An 8864-nucleotide genomic window follows, 5' to 3' on the forward strand; every position below is an offset into this window, starting at 1 on the left:
CACTTAGTAATTAATTATTTTCCGCCATAAAAGACATTATAAGCCTACAGCTGTTTTCAGGTCAGGTAGCGCTCCATATGACAAGAAACTGATCTTTATATGTAAATTTGGTGGAGTGCCCCTTTAAACCATGAAAGCATTCTGATGTAAATGGGAAAAATGTGTGTATACTGCACAGGTACAACTGCACCCTGGAGGAAACCAACACATGACAAGCCTACCTGTCCTCTCTTTGAGCTAGGTCACCCACTACTGAGCTGTTTTCATTTTCCCGTCCTTTACTTCTCTTTGCCCTTGTTGTTGGTCTCTCTCAGTCTCTGTCTCTTTGAAACATTATGTTCAGTGATGGCCCTGCTCCTTATGAATTAAAGATAACAGCTTCACCTCCCTCCAACTGCAGTCCATTTGCTCTTTGACATCTCCAACAAACTTTAACGAGAACTCTTTCACACACTCAAACGCTCAATAAAAATGCAATTCTCTCTATACCTTAGCATCTAAATGATCATTTCCTCTACCGCCGTCAGTAGATTGGTAACTGAAATAGCACCTAATGTTCATTGAGATGACATCTACAAGAATAAACTGGGAAATTGAATAGTGTACGCTTTATAAAGTGCTTTAAAAAGGCAGTGCGCATTAGCAGAGCAGATGAATGAGGTAGATGAATACTTTGAGCTTGACTTCAAAATTGAATGCCATGATAAGTTTTTCAATAAGGTCTGTTTTCAGACCGAAGCTCGTTTGCTGCATTTCCAAACAGACAACACCCCCCCCCCCCCCCCTCTCTCTCTCCGACTCCTCATCTTTCTCTCTCTCTTTTGCTCTTTCCATCTCTTTCAACTTTCCCTTCGTTCTCTTCATTTTTGTGTTATCCAGAGACATTTATCTCATTCATAACGAGATTACAACTCAACAGCAATTTATAATTAATGTAGAGAGAGAAAATACAGTGGTCTCTGTATCTCCTCGCCTCTTCATCTCTCCAGAAATTAGTTTCAAATCAAATACTGCCCCCATTCAATTCCTGCTGTCATGTTTGGTGGCTGTATGACATATGCAGTATGTTTTGTGTAGTAGCTTATTCTTTTTATTTTTCCCAATTCCAAGCCCACCTTGGATCCCACAGTCTTTGGTTCTCAGTGACAGACTCCCCAGAGAAACACTTCACAGCTTCAATCCTTTGCTTATCTGGCACCTGGTGGCTCACCAGGACCCAGGGGCTTTCATTCTTTATTCTCTTCTTTTTAAATTCCAAGGGCAGGTGTATGGCAGGACTGCATTCATTCACATGCATTACTTGGGTAAATAGAGCCGTATGCTTTTGCACATGAGATCCGTGGTTTATCGTGATACCTGAGGCTTTTACTGTCAGAAAAATGTAAAAGGTACCGTATGTTAGGTGCACCATGCTGGGAACAACATCACAGCAGTGATTCAGAGAGGGCTGCTGCTTGTATTTATTTCTAGAAGGCTCATCATTTGTCTGACTAAACCTCCATTCAGATTCCAGATGTGTGGCCTATTATAATTTTGGTCCTTACATCTCACATTAAATCAATATTTTTATATTCTACAGGCCCCTGTCTGCTGAATATGTCATTAGAAACACATCTCACAGGTGCCTCAAGCACTTGGAAGCAGGCTTAAGAAGAGCTTGTTCAATTATTCATTCATTATTATTAAATTAATATTTGACTTGGTATTTTTGTCTAATTTATGTAATTTTCCAATGGCACTCTTTAAGTAGTTTATTAAAGTAAACATTTAGCCAACTACCATTCTGAAGCACAAGATATTGCAGGGAAATTATGTGATTTGTTACCTTGAGGCTGCCAGGAATTATAAATTATTCAAACATGCTAAAAGTTCCAGGTAACTCTCAGTAGGACAATTCATAATTGAAAATCGTGTTGCAAAAATAAAAAATTACCTTTGGCATACCAATCCTCAAGAGTTCAGTCTGGCAAAAATGTGATTATCCCTGAATTTACTACAGTTACATCTTTAATGAGAGAGGAAGAAACAGAAATTAAAACTGATATTAGCTGTCTAATACAATACTTTGTATTGTGAGTTGTTTTGACATTTTGTCATGGTGTTTTGGTGCAGACCATGACTCCATGGTGCAGATCCTGGCAGGGTGCTCTACAGAAGGGTGTCTGAGCCTGCCCCAGTGAGAAGTCTTGAGTCTTCTGCCGGAAGGTGGAAATGGATGAATGTGGGTGCCTATGTGATGAGCAAGACAGAGATTGAGGGAAAGGACTCGTTTATCAATGTAAAGAGGTGCAATAGAAAGACCGAACACATGCAGTGACGGGAAGAATGAGATGAAGAGCAGAGAGGACAAGCTAGACCAGAGAGAAAGGTACAGATGAACCAGGCTCAGTCTCTTGAACTACAGTAAATTTCCAAAACAACATAACTGTACAGCAACACTCAATGCTTAAAAAATCATCTTGGATTTGCTTAAACACATCTCTTATACATTCTCAGAAACATCTATAAGCTACAGAGAAGTAGTTTCTATATATATATATTTTTTTTTTAATTTTCTGAGCACTTTTAAATAATATATATAGAAGACTTTCATGAAATCAAACCATATTTTACATACACTGATTAATGTCAGTGGTGGGGTCCGCCATTGTTGTGCTGGATTCAAATAGCCTTTACATGCATTAGGGATACACAGGAAGCAATGCATAAATGTAATCTAGTATTACTATTTTATCTCACTCTCCTACAGCTTTATCAGTTCTGTATAATCACTGCTAATGTTTACAGAAGCAGTCACAGGAGATACAGTTTGTTTGTCACCAAGGTTAGCATTAGCCGCAGTCGTTCGTAAAGAAAATCCATAAAGATCAGAGCTGCAGGGAACAGGCTGTACTCTTTCAACTTCTTAGTAATAATAGTAATAGTTTTACAAGCTTCGGCGAAATACCGGGTTGGTTCATGATAGCCATCCCATGTGTATCTGTATGACAAATTAAATAAACCAATAAACACTAAATATATGTTGCAGTAGGTGTCATTGTGGTCTGTCTTGCCCACAACAGTCTGTCTGCAACAGGAACACACTGATGAACAGAAACAAATCCCAGATGCCCGCCTGTGTCTGTGCTGGTTTCAGGTCAACACAAGCAGCAGGGTCTGTGAGGTAACAAGAGAAACCAGATTTTCGCTGTTGGGTCCGTGGAGCCAGCCCCGGGCCTCAGCTGGCCTTTGAGAAATAGATTTTTCTGGACAATGATGCTCTTTTGGAGAAATGGTCACACTGTGTTTGTCTTTTCCTGCTTCCTTTGTTGTGTCAGCTCTGAATATAGCCTTCTACCCACGGCAGTCAAGACATTTGGCTCTGGTCAGTGGGCATCTCGGCCTCTCATTATGAGCTAAGTACAGATGCACACGCACACAGCCCCATTTTCTCTTTAAAAAACTTAATATACAATACAATCATAAACCAAAATCAACAGCTGCTAAATACTCTTAGAGTTATCTATCTTTGTCAGTTAATCCATAAAGGTCTCTCACCGCGTTAACATTTGAATGCCTCAGTCAAATTACAACCTTACAGTTTTCACATTTTATCACACTTCTTATTGCATGAGTGAATTTGTGTCTCATATTAATAAATGAAAGATAATCTACTTTGACATTAACCTGTCCTCAAAGTACTGTATATAAATCATTCCTGCCAGTAAACACGCTGACAGCTGTTGATTGCTGTTTTATTTTGCCATCCCAGGTAAGCCTAAACGTGAATTTTGACGACTACGTACTTATGAATTAATGTTCCGTTTCAATTTTCTCAGTCAAACAACTATATTACAATCCTCCAATCACATCCAAGGATGTTCTTAAAACTTTGCCTACTTTCCAGCTCTTATAAATATCTTCAGTAAAGTTGAAAAAATTAATCGGTACACCTGCTTAGAGTCAGGGATCATGTCAGAGCACAAATTGCTGGTATTTTTCCCTTCTCCCACTCTTGAAATGAGAGGTTGAAAATGGCCCTGCTGCAAAAAACAGGTTATTTCGCCACCCCTTTTGCCTTTTCTTTCCCCAGTCCATCTTCATCCTTCTCCCAGCTGATTTATATTATTCCTCCTCCTTCCTCTCCTCTCTGTACACAAAGAAATATCCCCAGGGAATTAATCTGTAAGTCAAGGTTTGCTTTGAAAATTAACGTCTCTTATTGAATCAAATGAAGCATGGACTCAGAGAGGGAGCTAGGAAAAGGTCAGCAGACTGAGAACATTTAATGAATATTGAATCCACCACCTTCATTCTTTCTCTTTCAGACACACGTGCGCGCGCCGCAGCCGCGGCAACAACCTACCACCACACACCCACACCACACCACAGACAAACAAGACAAACAAACAAACAAACTAACAAACTAACAAACAAACACACAGAGCAGATGTTTCAATCAAAAATAATTCTCCTATATATATCTGTAAAAATATACACATAAAAGCAATAATAATATCCATAAAGAAATGTACTTACACGATTTTTGCACTGGGATTGGACAGATCAAGAATATGTACAACTCTGCAGTAGAAAGGGGAATTATTGATTTTATTTTTTGCCTATAGGCTACAGGATTATGATCTGTTTTAGCTGAATGCGTCTGCAAACAATTTCAGTATGTGAATACACACACTCTTTTTCTCCTTAAAAGGAAACTATTATTTCTTTGTGTAAGTTGTGACAAGTTAAGAAGGAGAGCTATTAACATGTGTTCACAATGTGTATTTTTTTATATTTCATCTGGCCTGAATTAGTACATTAATGATCTTAAGTCTAAAAACTGCTGTAAAGATTATCTTTTTCATTAATAATGGAATGACTACTTGTTTGCTTAAGGGGTCACTCATAGTCATGAACCCACAGAGAATAATCTTGTGGTGCTGCAGTTATTCTCAGCTCTAAAGAGCATCTTAGTGTCTTTCAGCTCATTGTTTTGGTTTGCCAGCCTGCAGTTTTTTTATTTTCACTTTCACCGCTCTCATCAGTGTCTCATCAAGCAGCTAATTTCAGTGAAAAAGCTCTAAAATCCACTTACTCTTTGCACCAAACAGCCAACAGACACAGTTAGCAGATAAAGAGCCAGATATTTTCATCAGTACTGTTGGTAGAGACCAAAAAACAGAGCCAAAGGAGAGTGAATATTTGAATTTACATTCAGATGAATGCTTATGGTGATTATATGTGTGATTAAAAAACTGTTTGCTAACTTGTTTGCCTTATAAACCTAAAGCTGATCATTTGTCAGTGTGGTGCCCACAAGTAGCCAGAAATCAATTATTTCAAGTTTAACTGGTAAACTATTTAAATTGTTCTCTATGATTTGATTGGTTGTAGAATATTATCTTGCGTTTGCAATGTTGTTGGATACAAAATGGAAAGCAACCTAACTTCCCATTGTCCTTGACATTTAATGAAAGGATAATTGTAAATACCAATAATGTTCACTGTGCACAGTAAGTAAGACAGTCAGAAAGCAAACTACATTTCCCCACTGCAAAAGCCTTAAGAGGAGGAGACATGAAAACAGGCCATACTTTGACATTTAGGTAGCAACCAATGTTTTGCTTATTTACATTGACTTAAACTTTACCATGACCTTTACTAAATGATTTTATCTGCCATTACCTGAAGTTTTTACTTTCCCACAATAATCTTGGCGATTACCTGAACTCAACAACTAACAAAAGTTTTCCCAACAAACATGAACATTTCTTTCTAACGTCTTTCTTTTCTCATCAGTGTTATTGTCTTGTAATCCATTTGTGAGAAGCATAATAGTCACATTATGAACGTCACATGGATTTCAGTATTTGAGCAGCTTCTCGCTGCTTCCAAGTCAAAGAATTAACATTTAAATTTACTTACACTGTAAACTTCATCTGTTGAATACTGCTACTAAGGAAGAATTATTTGTATATCTGTCCCCCGTCTGCACTCCACAGTGGCTTTAACACTGTTTTGCACAACGTGGTTTGCAGTCAGTGCACACTGGGTGGCAAAAGTGGGAAGTAACAAAGTATAAATACTAGTTAATTTCAGGTATCTGTGCAACTGAAAACAGGCTTGTTACTTTAGTGTAATGCATTTGAGGTAAATGATTTACTGTTATTTGTTTTTGTATCATTGCACGCCTTCCAAACATCAAGACCAGTCCATATCACACATGACAGATGTAATATGGTGAAAACAACATAAATGGACAAAACAGGCGAGAGGAAGACAATTTGAAGTTGTCCTTCAGAGAATACTTTTCAGAGCCTGTACTTTTTACTTGAGTAAAGAAGTTTAATCAGTACTTTTTTACACAAGTATCTGTACATCTACCCGAGAAGGTGTGTACTTTTTCCACATTAGCTGGGTGGTGAGCACACTCTGGGACTAACTGCAGTGCCACACAAAACTCAGTAAAGTGGGTGGGGCAGCTGTCTTTAGTAATTAATTAGAAGCAACAAACCCCTTGTGCAAAAGCACAATGAGATGATTGGCTTCTGGGTTTAAGTGTGAATATAGAGGTAAGAGTGAGTAATTAATTTGGATTAGATAAAGTAAAATAGCTAAAAGATAGACCTTTTGGAGAAATTCAAAAAGGAGAATAAACGTGTCTTCTGGTGTGAGTGAATTGAATGATTTTCTTGGACTCCAGTGAAGCTGGAGGGACAAGTTACTGGCAGCCCTGCACATGATATTACACATGCTATTAGTGACATATCAACCGTATCCATTTCCCATTAAGAATGTATTGCCTTTCCATGCCAGTAAGTTTTAAAATAGAAATCTTATAGGTGAAAGACTGACTGGAATACTATAATTTATAATAGCCCTTTACATAAGAATTTTGATATATATATATATACCTTGTCAAACATTGCAACATATACATACATATTCATTAAAAATATGTTAAGGATAAACACAAAAAAGTCAGCAAAATAACTTATTTCCATTGTGGTCCTCTTTAATGACTGAATGACTGTATAATAGTAATGTTATACTCAACCATGATCTGGGAGCAGATTCAGACAGCCAAGCGGGACAAACAAGACCTCCATGTAGTTTGGCTGGATCTGGAGAATGCCTATGGTTCCGTTGCCCATCAGCTAATCACCTTTGCCCTGGAATTCTTTCACATACCACCAAGCATTCGGAACCTCATTTCCAATTACTTCAACAGCTTCACTGTCTGTTTGCTACACAACCCAGGAAGCAACGACCAGCTGGCCAGCCACCTAGAAAGCCCAACTCGGCAATGGGTTGCTCAAGCTCTCTCCCATCCCTTCACTGCAGTCCTTCTGCAATCATCCTCTCATCGGTGGGAAGACGATCGTCCAGGGGTGAAAGAACAGTCAAGGACAACGACTTACATAAAAAAATACATGGATGATGTAACAAACGCTTATTTCAAAGACCCAGGCAGCGTAACCCCAACCATCTAATGAATAGGTTGAAAGAACTGAAATGCAATGCGAAAACAGAAAACGACAGGGTCCTCTTCCACAGTAACAGTGAGAATCCCCGAACACTGGCAAACGGAGAACGTACCGGAGCCTGTGGGAAACTGTACGCCCGACTTGTCCAAGATAAGCTAATGGCCAAAACCACTAAATGTTACAACCCACCGAAGGCCTGACTGGATTGCAAAGACCACATCCTCCGGGCCCAAATTCAAGATCTGGGCACCAATTCACCTTAAAGTATAACGGCGGCAATGTGGCCCTCTCAACAGTTACGAATCACCAACCCTTCCCACTGGCAGACATGGACTCACAAAAGCCCAACAATTACACGGAAGTGGCCCTGCGGTTACCCCGGAAGCCTCTCCAAGGTGCCTGTTTGGGAGGAAGCACCTTCAACTGCCACTGAAGTCAATCCTGTTGGGTGCTACAACAGAAAGGCGAGGCTGTCCTGAGAGCTGAGGGACCTCATCAGACCCATCGTGCAGAAGACCAAAGCCCCAATCCGAACAGGTCGCAGTGGAGGGCAGAACAGCCAGTCGACCGCACAGGCCATCAGCAGGCTGAAACACAAAAGAGATGTTGGCAGGAACATCAGCAGGAGAACTGCCCCTGGGTAAACCGACTGCCACAAGATGTGGTCCAAAGCCCAAAAGGGAAGGAATGAAAACGAGCTATGATTGTCCGAGGTGGTCAGGCACAGCAGGAAGGAAAACTATCCGTCAAAGCCCCTTAGCCAGCCGCGACAAGACGCTGGCCACCTGCGGAAGGAGTAAAAGCAGGACCGGCGCTCCGAGGTCGACATGTGAAATCCCCCCAAGCGCAGTGCGCCAGGCTGAGTCCCATAAGGATCCACCTACCGACGACCGCTCGCCAAGCCCCAGCAACCCTGTCTGCTGGATGCCCAGAGGAGAGGCCACCAACCTGCAATGCCCCAATCCAGAGCCCTCGCCAGCACCATCCTGCTCAAGCTGCAAAACCGCACTGACCCAGGGTCGGTACCAGGTGTGCCATGACCGAGTCTGACAGAAAAAATGGCGGCAGACCGGAGGGCGCAGGGCGGAAAAACACCAGGGAGGCGCCTATCACCAGACATCCAAGGCGGCCCAATCCCCATTCGTCCAGAGAGGGAGGGGCCCCTAACAATCACGCAGCCAAGAGATCAGCCCCTGTCGAGGCAGTTGTGAGTGGAACCTGAAGTGACCCGACAGCAGCTCAGTTCCAACAGATCACCACAAAACCAACCTCCACCGAATCATTCTCCTGGTCCTGCACCAGCCCGGACAGTAAAATCTGGCAGAGCTCACTGTCCCGTGGAAGGGAGCGCGAAGTGGGGGCAGCCTTGAGAGCAAAAAAACCCGGTACCCTCAC

This window comes from Morone saxatilis, unplaced genomic scaffold (assembly GCF_004916995.1).
Source record: "Morone saxatilis isolate NCDOM2014 unplaced genomic scaffold, NCSU_SB_2.0 Contig17, whole genome shotgun sequence".
In the NCBI taxonomy this organism is placed as follows: domain Eukaryota; kingdom Metazoa; phylum Chordata; class Actinopteri; family Moronidae; genus Morone; species Morone saxatilis.